The sequence below is a fragment of the Mauremys reevesii genome, linkage group 4 (genome assembly GCF_016161935.1).
Source record: "Mauremys reevesii isolate NIE-2019 linkage group 4, ASM1616193v1, whole genome shotgun sequence".
Lineage (NCBI taxonomy): Eukaryota > Metazoa > Chordata > Testudines > Geoemydidae > Mauremys > Mauremys reevesii.
The window spans coordinates 120,973,396-120,986,726 of NC_052626.1; the positions used below are offsets into that span (position 1 = coordinate 120,973,396).

At 51.8% G+C, this 13,331-nt stretch overlaps 1 protein-coding gene across 3 annotated transcripts in view; it reads left to right on the plus strand.

Annotated features, from left to right (window-relative positions):
* The first annotated feature begins 1,309 nt into the window (after positions 1–1,309).
* Positions 1,310–13,331, plus strand: part of GNAT2 (G protein subunit alpha transducin 2) — a 30,604-nt gene continuing 18,582 nt past the window's right edge. The window contains exons 1-2 of one of the 3 annotated variants that reach the window (XM_039537381.1): positions 1,310–1,340; positions 1,514–1,640. The gene's annotated coding sequence lies outside the window, so the exon portion shown is untranslated. Of the gene's footprint in view, positions 1,341–1,513; positions 1,641–9,300; positions 9,431–10,338; positions 10,367–13,331 lie in introns of those variants that run through there. The other 2 variants (XM_039537383.1, XM_039537382.1) reach the window with 2 other exon arrangements.

Here is a 13,331-nt window from a genome sequence, read left to right on the forward strand (position 1 = left end):
CCAGCTCACCCTTTGCTTCCCTGACTGAACATCCCTTTTCCCGTGCACTTGGACAGGAGAAAAGAGCTGTCTAACTCTCTCTGGAGCAGCTGCAGAATGACAATGGTGTGTGCATTTAGCAAGCTGAAAGGGAGACAGAGGAGTCTGGTGGCAAGAGATGGAGGCTGCTGAGCAGTATCTGCCTGGTGGGATGTCTGGGTGCTGTGTCTGGCACAATCTGTGCAAGCCCAGTGTGGACCCTCACCAATGGCCAGGGTCATTGGGGCAGAGACTTTTGGAATGTTAGGAACAGCTGGAGAGGTAGCCTCTGCCAATTACAGCAAAGCTTCAGGGCCCAGGGTGAAATGGTGACATGAATGTCGATTACACACTGTCAGGCTGGGCATAATGACTTTATGAAATGGACGTTTGTTGGGCTTTTATTAGGCTTTGTGCATTGATTTTATGACTGTGCCATATGTGTATACACATGGACTGAACCTGTGTCAATAAGAAACTTCTGTGAAATTCAAACAGTGTAAATAATAAAATCTCTATTGGGCAGAACACAGTGCAACCATAAAACCAGTGAAACCTAAAACGCAACATGAGACAGTTCAAAGTGCAGGGTACACAGCAATGTACACCTGGCACACATTTCTAAGGTGTTGAGTGCACACATTTGTGCTGTTCAAGGCACCAATGTCTATAGGTGCAGAGTGTGACTGTTGTCCTTACCCTGTGGTGCAGAATGGCAAGGGAAGAAATCATCCCTTGTACTGTAGTAGCAGGAGTGAATGTGGGAGCCCAAGATCCACTGTTTTCCTTGTCATGGGCTGTGGTGTGAGGAAGGAACTGACTCTAGCTGAAACTTGGAGAAGGGTACTGCTGCTCCCAGCATGCATTGCTGTTGTGGGCTCCAGGACATGGCTGGGTTGAGATTGTGAACTATGCACCAAAATGTTCTCCAGCAGGACCATCTGCTTGTGTCAGTTCCAGGAGCTGTTCTTGCATGTCTGTCTCTCTCATGGCTGTCCCTTGTCAATTCTCTATCCTTCTCTGTGAGGAGACCTTCTCTCTACATCTGTGCCTTCTTAACCCTCTTCTGAGATGCAGACACAAGGTCCCCAAACATCTCATCTCTGGTCTTCCTTTTGCTGCCCTGAAAGTTTTTTGGGCAGTTAGAGGTTGAAAACACTCCTGGCCGGTGTTTGGGGGGGCGGGGAGGGGCGCCAGGTGCAGGAGCTGCAAAACAGAACAAGTAGTTATTGTACTAATTCCAGTCTCCATGGCAACAATGAGAAAATGTTGCTGTCTCTTCAGTTTTGGAATACCACTCCGGTCGTCTCTCCCAACCTGGGGTGAGCCTGGAGATAGTAAGACAGTTGCTACCTCCCCTCCCCGCCAGATAGGCCCCCATACCAATCCTGGGTCGCTGGTAGGCTGTGGGGTTGGGGCTTGGGGTTGGATGGTAAGGCTAAGGGACGGCAACAGGGGACAGGTTTGTAACTTCATGTGCTTCTCTGATTCACAGATTGCAAGGCCAGAAGGAACCACTGTGATCATCCAGCCTGACCCCTGTAGAACACAGGCCAAAGAACTGCTCCAAAATAATTCCTAGAGCCGATCTGTTAGAAAACATCCCGTCTTGATTTAAAATGGTCAGTGATGGAGAATCCACCGTGACCCTTGGTCAGTTGTTCCAATGGCTAATTACCCTCCCTGTTAAAAATGTATGCCTTATTTCCAATCTGAATTTGTTTAACCTTGGGTCAGGTTAGACCTTTCTCTGCTAGATCAGTTGGGCAGCAGGTTACTAATTACATTTTTGAAGCCTGTCCCTACTTTGGAGGACGTTACCCTGAGGCATGCCACCAAGAGACAGAGAAGGCACTAGGCAGGTCAGCAGGATATGCAGCAGTGCTAGTCACTAGGCTGTGCTGCCTGGTAATCTGAGTGCCAAAACACACTCTCTTTGCCTTAAAGCTGCAGACCAGCACAAAATGCACGGCAAGATAAACAGACCTCTGCAGGAATTATTCTGAATGCCGAGAGTCTGAGCTAGTCCAGTGCCCTGTCATCTCTATGCATTTTGAACTGTCTCACTTTGGGAGATATACTTCATCAAACACTATGGTCGCAGAAAGCTCAGAGCACCGCTCAAAGTCGGAAGCAAAGGGCCATTTTATATTGATTTCTCTTTCCGCATTTGCCGTTTCAATAAACAAGCCTGCATTACAATGCATTAGATTTTTAACCCCCGTGGCGCGCCAGCCAGGTATGGGAAGTGTCGGCTGCACAGGTTGGAGAGGGAAGTTTTTGATATTTCAGAGAAATACACACTGCGTAGGTCACAGTCTACCAGTGCCATTTTGAGTACGTGGGGGTGGGGCCAACGGGGCGGGAGAGGGACAGGGGATGGTGAGTGCTGGCTTGGCCAAAGGCTGAGGGAGATTTACATTTCAGAGAAATAAACACTGCAGAGCTTAAATTCTCCACCATGGATCATGCTATTATGAGCAGGGGAAGAGGGAAGGAGAGGATGATAAAATCTGAGCGGGTTCAGGCTCCTAGCTCACAACTGCCCAAAACGGCCGCACCCACTGGCTCCTGGAACAAAGGTTGTTTAACCCCCTGTAAAACAGCCCCCCGCATTTTTCTCCCCAATGGTGGGAGTCCCTGACCATGCCCATTATCTATCTGTCTTATGTTCAGGCGCCTGTTTCTTTGGCCTTGCAGAAGGAACCCCGCCCTTTGCGACTCTTCTTGTGTCTCTTCTGCTGGGGAAATTGAAAGGAAAATAAACATTCCAGCGTCCCCAAAAATAACTTCTTCCCGGAGCCAAGTCACATGGAAAAGCCCAGCAGCGTCGACTTACTCCGGGGCTGTCTGCGAGGCCCTGTTCTAGGAGTCCTTCTGGCTGGGTAGCTGAATCAGGCTCATTACCCTGGGAGTTCGCGGCACTTCCCGTAGGGCTAGGGGTGGAGATCTCCTGGGTGGGCATGCCCCCTGTGGCTTCGGGAGTCGCTCAGGGTGATCTCTCCCCTGCCCCCCAATCAGTTGACACTTAGCTAGGTTGGTAGTCAGGGTGGCTTTGGCGATCAACTGTAGTACTGCAGAAACATGGTGGAGAAGGCTGTCCCAAACTGGCCTATATGTGACTCTCTCATCCAAATTAGCCATGGCGTACTGCCCACGTGGAAGGAGTATGTGAGCCATTAATCTCTGAAAGGTCGCCACTGCCCCTGCCACCCAAATGGCATTGTTGGAAAATCATTGGTGCAGTCCAAAGGGTTCAGCAATGATCTTTTAGCTTCTGGGCTAAAAGAAGCCCGTGGGCATGCACCTGGAGGATATGCCTCCTCCCAGAACTGCCCTCATATAGTCTTGGGCTGCTACCAAGTCAAGGTCCCAGTAGGTGGTGTGGCAAATTTCCTCCTCTCCTCTAGTAGGTCCTGCGCTTATTGGCGGATTTCTTCCCCTCAGTGGTTTTCCCCTTGGATGAAACCCATAGTCTGGATCAACTACTCCTATGTCTGATTAGGAGTAGTGGGGCTAGGGGGGAACCCGGGCCCGCCCTCTACTCCGGGTTCCAGCCCAGGGCCCTGTGAATTGCAGCAGTCTCTACAATGCTACTTGTAACCGCTGCTTGACCGCTACAGCTCCCTGGGCTACTTCCCCATAACCTCCTTCAAATACCTTCTTTATCCTCACCATAGAATCCTCCTGGTGTCTGATATGGCTTGATAGTATGGTGTTTCCTCAATCCTCCAGTAGTACCCCCTCTCAGTTCTTAGTTCCTTGTGTCTCTGGCTCCCAGCTCCTCATGCACACTTCTTTCCTCTGGCTCCTCCTCCCTAGACTGGAGAGAGCTCCCCTTTTTATACCAGGTGCCTTGATTAGCCTGTCCTGATTGATTGGAGCACCTGCAGCCAATGTAGCTCTCTCCGGTGCCTTCTAGAAAGTTCTTAATTGGCCCCAGGTGCCTTGATTAGCCTGGAGCAACTGCCATTTTGGTTCCCATGGTACTAGGGATTTGCTTAGCCTGGAGCTAACATACATGCTCCTCAATACTTTCCTGTAGCCATCCGGCCTTGCTCCATCACATACCCCGCCCCCCTCTGCTCAACACCATAGGGTTGGGCAACTTGGGACGCCAGGCAGTGTGCTCGTGAAAGACCATCAGTGTTGCCGTGGTGGCATCCAGCCCTATGCCGTATACGGAACTGGAATGGTTGTAGGGATAAGAACCACCTGGTGACCCTTGCATTCTTTTCCTTATTTCTCTGCATCCACTGGAGGGGTGCGTGGTCCGTCACAAGAGTAAATCGCCGGCCCAAGAGGTAATAATGCAGCATCTCCCTGGCCCATTTGACAGCGAGGCATTCTCTCTCGACTACTGCATACTTCTGTTCTCGTGGGAGCAGCTTTCTGCTTAGGTAGAGAATCGGGTGTTCTTCATCTCCAATCATTTGTGACAGAACTGCCCCCAACCCCACCTCAGAAGCATCTGTCTATAAAATAAATTCCTTGGTAAAGTCTGGGGCTATGAGTATGGGGTCATTACAGAGGGCCGTCCGAAGATCTACAAACGCCCCCTCTGCAGCGTCAGTCCACTTTACCATGTCTGGACCTCGAGCCTTCACCAGGTCCGTTAGAGGACTTGCCCTGCTGGTGAAGTGGGGAATAAACCGACGGTAGTAGCCTACCATGCCTAGGAATGCACGGACCTGCTTCTTTCGGGTTGGCCGGGGCCAGTTTTGAATCGCTTCTAGTTTATTAGTTTGGGGCTTCACTATACCCCTTCCTACAATATATCCCAGGTACCTAGCCTCTGCTAGTCCTATGGCACACTTAGCAGGATTAGCGGTGAGGCCAGCCCGCCTTAAGGTGCGTAGCACTGCCTCAACCTTCTCCAAGTGGGTTCCCCAGTCTGGCGTATGGATAACGACATCATCTAGGTATGCAGCTGCATAACTAGTATGGGGGCGCAGCAGCTTATCCATGAGGCGCTGGAATGTGGCTGGGGCCCCATGTAACCCAAAAGGGAGAACAGTGTACTGGAACAGCCCGTCTGGGGTGGAGAACGCTGTCTTTTCTTTAGCTTCTTTGGTCAGGGGAATCTGCCAATACCCTTTTGTCAGATCCAGTGTAGTCAAGAAACGGGCACTACCCAGTCGGTCAACCAGTTCATCGATGCGTGGTATGGGGTATGCATCAAACTGGGATACTTCATTCAGTCAGCGAAAGTCATTACAGAATCTTGTGGTACCATCAGGTTTGGGCACTAGAACGATTGGACTGCACCACTGACTGTAGGATTCTTCAATAACACCTAATTCTAACATTTTCTTTACTTCAGCCTTGATTTCTTCTCTTTTAGCTGCTGGGATTCTGTAGGGTCTCGGTGTTATTTTGGCTCCAGGGATCGTGCGGATATGGTGATAGGTCTCAGTTGTCCGCCCCGGTTTTGTAGAGAAAACATCTCGGTTACGATTAATCATATCGGTTGCCTCGATCTTTTGGATTGGCGTCAAGTCGGGTGATATCTTTACTTGCTCATGTACGTTCTCCTCCTGGGAAGAGTCTCCCGGGTGACTAAGCATGCCTCTCGATCATGCCAAGGTTTTAGAAGATTGATGTGGTAAATTTGCTCCGGTTTTCTGCGGCCTGGCTGCTGTACCTTATAGTTTACCTCTCCCACGGCTTCAATTACTTCATAGGGTCCCTGCCACTGGGCCAACAGCTTGCTTTCTGCTGTGGGCACAAGGACCATTACTCGATCCCCCGGTTGGAACCGTCGAAGCTTTGCTTGGCGGTTATAATGGGTCCGTTGGGTCTCCTGTGCTTTTTCCAAGTGTTCTCGTACAATGGGTGTAACCTGGGCTATCTGATCCCTCATCTGTAGTACATGCTCAACTATGTTCCTTCCAGGATTTGGCTCCTCTTCCCAGGCTTCTCTGGCTATATCCAATATGCCTCGGGGGTGGCGCCCATATAGTAGTTCGAATGGAGAGAAGCCTGTGGAGGCTTGTGGAACTTCCCGGATGGCAAACATGAGGTAAGGCAATAGGGTATCTCAGTCTTTCCCATCCCGGCTCACCACTTTCCTGATCATGGCCTTGAGGGTCCTATTGAACCTTTCCACAAGGCCGTCTGTTTGTGGGTGGTATACAGAGGTCCGTAGGGCTTGTACATGGAGCAATGAACAGAGATCTTTCATCAATTTAGACACGAAAGGTGTCCCTTGATCAGTCAGCATCTCCTTGGGAAGCCCAACCCGGGAAAAGATCTGTACTAACTCCTTAGCTATTGTCTTGGAAGCTGTGTTGCGTAGGGGGACAGCTTCCGGGTATCGGGTTGCATAGTCTAGTACAACCAGCACATGTTGGTGGCCCCGAGCTGTCTTCTCTAGGGGCCCAATCAGATCCATGGCTATGCGTTCAAATGGTACCTCTATTATTGGAAGAGGTATCAAAGGGGCCCGTAAGTGTGGGCGAGGGCTATGTAGCTGACACTCTGGACAAGAGGTGCAGTATCGCCTGACATCTTGGTGTATTCCTGGCCAGAAGAACCTCCGCAGGATCCTGGCCTGGGTTTTCTCTACCCCTAAGTGTCCTCCAAACAAGTGACTGTGGGTGAGGCTCAATATGGCTTTTTGATGTTTTCGGGGCACCAGAAGTTGATGTATCTCCTGCTCCTGCATTTGCACCACACGGTACAGGAGATCTTTCTTCACTATAAAGTAGGGTCCTGGACCTCGGACCTTCCCCTCCACTGGTATCCCATCTATCTCAGCCACCTCTTTTCTGACGTTATCATATCTGGGGTCCTCTGCCTGGTCCCGTCCGAATGTCTCTCTCCCAGGACTAACCTGCCTGAGCTCCCAGGGGCCGGCTTCTGCTTCTTCCAATGGCCTGTCACCCTCATGGCTAGGGCCAGCCTCCGGCTCACCTTCCGTGTTGGTAGTTTCACTGTTGGCTGCTCATGCCCGTCTGCCTACTAGCGCAGTCTTCTGGCCTTGGGTCAGGATCTGGGTTCCCAAAGCCTTCGCGGCCTTCCTTTCCTTTTTTGTCTTCCGGGCCTTTTGGGGGGCTGAGAATAGATCCTGAGAAAACTCAGAAAACATTGGGGGTTGACATTCCCCCAGTGATGAGTCGCTGTCAACAGGGTCTCCACTTCCCTGCAGCCTCTCAGGGGAAGTAAATTATCAAACCCTGGATAGTCTCTCCCAATAACTACAGGATATGGGAGTTTAGGTACAACGCCCACTGTCACCTCAATGGGGTTCCCCTGAACCTCTATCTCCACTGGGATGGTGGGGTATTGGCTCATGGCCCCATGCACACATGTCACTGCTACACGTTTGGCTTGCAGCAGCTGGCTACTTTTTACCAGCTTACCCGATATAAGGGTGATAGCACTCCCTGAGTCCACCAGTGCTGTAGTTTCTGTTCCATTTATCTTCACTGGCCTGGTATAGTTATGTGGGGCTAACGCAACGCCCGCCAGGTGGATAAGGGAGCATGGGACCTCCCAATCCCCCAAGTTGCATTGCATAGGCTCTTCGGTGCTGGGACATTGTGCTGCTATGTGTCCCCACTCCCCACATGCATAACATCTATAACTATTTCTAGTCAGTCTCCCATCCTGTGGGCTAGGGGTTTTAGTCACAGGGTTCCCTCCACTCAGGCCAATCCCTTCCTTCTGGAGTCTCTGTTGGTTTTCAGCCCCCCTCTTCCTCCACCTAGGACTCCCCAGGGGTTTGGCTGTCCCTCCTTCCAGGGTTGGGGTTGGGTGTTTGCTATGGAAGGGGCTTTCCTTGTGTAGTTGGGTCAATTCCCTGGCTGTCATGCGTCTTTCTACCAGCGTGATCATCTCATCATAGGTGCATGGATCGTTCTGGCCTACCCATTTGCGGAGATCTGGTGGCAGTGCCCTCGTGTACCGGTCGATGACCAGAACCTCTAGTATCTCTTCCGGACTCCGGGATTCTGTTTGCAACCACTTTCGTGCGAGATGGACGAGGTCATATAATTGGGATCGTGGGGTTTTGTCTTCCCGGTACCGCCACTCATGATACCGCTGGGCCCGTACTGTGGATGTTACCCCAGATCTGGCCAAGATCTCTGCCTTCAGCTGGGAGTAGTCTGCTGCAGCTTCTTCAGGCAGATCATGGTAGGCCTTCTGGGCCTCCCCACACAGGAACGGGGCAAGGATGCTAGCCCACTGATCTCGAGGCCAGGCCTCCCGTAGAGCTGTCCTCTCAAAGGCCAGAAGGTATGCCTCTACATCATCTTCCCTCGTCATTTTCTGCAGCCAATGGTTAGCCCGTATGAGCCGTGTCCCATCATGCCCACGGTTCATTTCTGCAAGGGTCTTTACCTGGCTTACCAGTTCCTGCAACATAACTCGGTCTTGAACAGCTTGGTCCATCAGCAGGCAGTTAGTTTCTTGCTGCAGCCGCACTGCTTCTTGCTGGGCAACTGCCTGGACACGGGTAGCCTCCTGCTGGGCCGCCGTGGCCTGTATCAGTGCCCGTACTACATCATCCATTGTGGTAACAAATTGTAAACCCCCTTCCTTTTTTGTTGTTGTTGTTGTTGTGTTTTTTAAATCACCCTCCTTCTTCCGCCGCACTGTGCACACCAAAGATCCCACTCCTGACACCAGTTGTGGCAAAGTTCCTCCTCTCCTCTAGTAGGTCCTGCGCTTATTGGCGGATTTCTTCCCCTCAGTGGTTTTCCCCTTGGATGAAACCCATAGTCTGGATCAACTACTCCTATGTCTGATTAGGAGTAGCGGGGCTAGGGGGAACCCAGGCCCGCCCTCTACTCCGGGTTCCAGCCCAGGGCCCTGTGAATTGCAGCAGTCTCTATAGTGCTACTTGTAACCGCTGCTTGACCGCTACAGCTCCCTGGGCTACTTCCCCATAACCTCCTTCAAATACCTTCTTTATCCTCACCATAGAATCCTCCTGGTGTCTGATATGGCTTGATTGTATGGTGTTTCCTCAATCCTCCAGTAGTACCCCCTCTCAGTTCTTAGTTCCTTGTGTCTCTGGCTCCCAGCTCCTCATGCACACTTCTTTCCTCTGGCTCCTCCTCCCTAGACTGGAGAGAGCTCCCCTTTTTATACCAGGTGCCTTGCTTAGCCTGTCCTGATTGGCTGCTGGTGATCCAATCAATGTAGCTCTCTCCGGTGCCTTCTAGAAAGTTCTTAATTGGCCCCAGGTGCCTTGATTAGCCTGGAGCAACTGCCATTTTGGTTCCCATGGTACTAGGGATTTGCTTAGCCTGGAGCTAACATACATGCTCCTCAATACTTTCCTGTAGCCATCCGGCCTTGCTCCATCACAGTGGTTTGAGCTGGTTCTGACACATGGGGAACCACTAGCATGGCCCAGTGCTCCACAGCCCACCCTGTGGTGGATGCTACCTGCTCAAAAGTGGTGAGAAACACTCAGGCATTGTCAGTGCCCATCTCAGCCAATTTTACTAGGATGGGCATCATGCTGGGGGCTGGAGTTAGTGTGCGCCAACACCCCCTCGCTCCTGGGGATTGGAGCACTGACAGCATTTGTTGCACCAGGTTCTGTTGTTGCTCCTGTTGGCGTGTGGCTAATTCCCTTATCAGCAGCTACACCAGGTGGTGTTGTGTGGTGAGTTGTTGCTGCAGGGTGGCCTGTTGCTGCTGATCATCTATGACCCATTTTAACAGCTGTTCTAGATCCACTCTCAGGAGGTTCCTGCAAGGACCTTTGCAGCTTCAGAGCCTCTTTACACCTGCCTTTCTCAGCAGGGCTGACCGAACACCCATGTTCCCAACCACTTGTAAATGAGCCCCCCTGCCAGGCTTTTCCTCCTGATGGGGGGAGTCCCCGGCCACACCCAACTATCTACACTGGGTGGCTTATGTCCAGGCCCCAGCTCCTTAGTCCTTTATAGGGGAACCCCATCTTTTTTCAGGCCTTCTTATGTCTTTTCCAACGGGGGAAATCAAAAGGAAGATCCAGTGCCCTCAAGAATATCTTCTTCCCTGAGCCAAGTCAAAGAGGAAGAGCCCAGCAATGCCATCTTACTCTGGGGCTGTCTGCATGGTGCTTTTCTAGGAGTCTTTCTGGCTGGGTGGCTGAATCAGGCTCACTGCCCCAGGAGTTCACTGCACTCCCTGTAGGGCTGGGGGTGGAGATATCCCAGATGGTCCCCCCTACCCTTCAGGAGTCGTTCCAGCCATTCAGCTCAGCTGATCTAACCCCCATCCCCCCTCCCCAGCTGGCTGCAGTTTCCTCCCTTTTAAAAGTCTCCTCCCTACCATACAGGATTGACAGAGCCGGAGAGGCTGGACCTGCCCCACACTGAGACTCTCTGCAGCCTTCCTCATCCATGTGAGCCTCTATACACCCCATCAGATATCCCCACATACAGTTGTGTTGTTATATAGCCCACAGTACAGACTGGCAGAGCTCCCCACCCCAGAACTGGCAAGCTGTGTGCCCATCTGCGTTTCAGGAGCTGTCTCAGGCTTTTGCATGGGGAAGAGATCCTGGCTCTCCAGGGAAACCTCTTCCACATCAGAGTCCTGGTCGGGATCCTGGCCTGTAGTGAGTTAATGGTCGTTTCTCCCCCTCTGGCGCAGGGGGAGGCTAGTCCGCCTCACTACGTCCCTGGGGCACTGCCCACTATCAGGGGATTAGCAAATCAAGTGCCAGGTCCAGAGGCCCCTTTGGCAAGGTAGAGCAGGGCAGCAAAGCAGTTGGGATGGTTCTAACCCTCAGTCAGGACAGAGCAGCAAAGCAATCTATGGATCTTAGGCCCTCAGGCAGGGTGGAGCACCAAACAGTCTCTGGGTTTATGCCCTTAGGTAGGGAAGAGCAAGATCCTGGCTCAGGCATATAGCAGACAAATGCAGGCCTCTTGACCTAAGGTGGGAAGGCTGCCACCTCAGGGGTTGGGTTGGCAGCAGAGGTAGAAAAAGCCAGGCCCACCCTACTCCTCTAGGACAGCAGGGATCCTACCACAACACACTGACTCAGGTTCTGACAGCAAAAGTGGACTAACACCTGGTTTCCCTAGGCTACTTCCTGGGAGAGGGGTTCCGTAGTCATGGGGTCCTCTGTCTCATCGGGGTATTCAGCTGCTGGCATTCCGGGTTGCTCCTCTCCACTCTCAGCTTCCTCTGGGTGCTCCTCAGCTGGGTGGCAGGGCCCAGGGTCTGCAGCAGGCTTAGGACATCTAGCTCCTTTCCTGGCTCAGGCTCAACTGAGCTAGTGGCCCCATGCCCACCTTTTATACTTCCTGTCCTGCCCCTTAGCTTCCAGCAGGAGGGTTGGGCTGGGCCTGGCTCCACCCACCAGGGCTCAGAGAGCAGCTCCTCCCTCTCTGGCTCAGTGGGAGGCCACTCTACCTCACTACATGGCCTCTTGGGGGCCTCCAATGCTGTCCACAGAACAACAGGGTGCCTCCCCTTGGCAAAAATCTGGTCCAGCTTGTGATAGAGGAGGCAGGGGCTGGGACCATTCCAGAGGCTTGGGTGTCCTTTCCTGTGGAGTGGCACTGGAACCTGTCCTGGGAGTGACCCCTGTCCATCACTGGATTCGATACAGACTCGTATATCTTGGTATTCTGAGGGTAGCTACTAAGGCAGGACTAGGCCATCTCCCCAGCTCGTAAGGAAATCCATGATCTCTGCATGGCTCCCTGGGGATGCATGCGGCATGGCTGCTGCACCACTGAGAGGGATATGTGACTCTGGCAGTGTGTACACATGGATGGGACACAGGTGGCTGCATGCCAGTGTTTAAACAGAGATGACATCCAGTCAATATGATGCCAGAGTAGCAGAAGGTATGCAGGTAAAAAGACAGGCCAATCCAGGTGCAAAGCAGTGCAGTGTGGGATAGCAGTGGGAGGATTGCCAGAGGCAGAACTGTTCATTCAAAATACAGATATGTCCACACGGACCTGTGCTGGACTAACTCATCTCAAAATGGACTCAATCCACTTGCAAAATGGATTAGCCAATTTGCAAAAAGTGGCCAGATAATTAAAAACAAAAAGAAAAGAAAGACAGAGATTGTGTTAGATGGACACTGTCCATTTTAATCCAAAACAATAGTTAACGTGGGGGGGGGAACCCACAACCTGTATAGAGACGCTCTTGGCATTTATCTGGCTGTTAGTATGTTTCTAATATGATAACATTTGAATGCTGCAGCTGACCAATTCCAAAATTTCAGAGAATGGAATTTCATGGGCAGAACTATGCAGATTTTGGTGAAAACTCAGCAACTGGAAGGGGAAAAAATGGGGAAAATGGCAGCTGGTTAGCAGACCCAGCATTTCAACCACTTCTGCCATCATCATCCCAGATCAAAGAACCAGTTGATGTTGTCACCTTCCAGCACAACCCCCGCTAGCCAGCTCAGCTCTGCCCATCCTCCCAAGAGACTTTAACATGTAACCCCTTGAATTATTTATCTCCTAGATAGAAATAAGACTGGGGGAATGAAGGGGCACGGGAGTGCACACAGAGCCTCTGGCTGGGGGTGGGAAATGGAGGACCCTGGTATGGGGGAGGTGGGGCACACAGAGCTACTGGCACATGTTGGAGAGGGAAGGGGGGAACAGAGTCCCTCCCATGGTGGGAAAGTGAGGAATGGAGGACATGGGAGAAAAGGGGAATGAGGGGTGCACATAGAGCCACTGGCATGGAGCAGGGTGGGAGGAGTCCCTGAAATAGAGAGGGCTGGGAGAATGGCACCGAAAGAGCCTGTGGGGAGAATGGAGGGGAGCCAGGAGCCCCTGGGGTGGGCAAGGAGCTCAGCTGACAGAAGTTATGAAGTGTGCAAACTTCTAGCTAGCCAACGATTGATGAATTTCTGATGCACACATCGCCGTGATACTGGGTCCCCAGCTGCTAGGGTGCTGGCTGTCCCTCTCAGCACTAGTTAAACAGCCTCTTCTAGATATGGAGCAACAGAAAGGAGAAGGCTGGTTTATGCAGCAGGCCCCTGGCCAACATTTTTCATCTAGAGCTCTCCATCTCTATGCGTCTGGCCTGGGGCCCCCCAAGTCACACACCATAGGGCCCCTGCAGCAGCAGGATTCCTTCCCTTGTGTGCTTACAGGAGGGGGGTCGCTCTCTCTTCCCCCGTTACATAATGACCCTCTCTGGCCCGCCCGCAGCCTCATTCAGTGTTCTCATTTCCCAGGCATTAATCTTTGCCATCTTGGGCTCATCTAATTGGATTTCCCAGGTCACATGGTGAGATAAAAAGTCCCCAATCCGTAGGACAGAAATTGGGTTATCTATGGGGAATTAAGGTAAAGAGCAGAGAGAGAGAGGGAGAG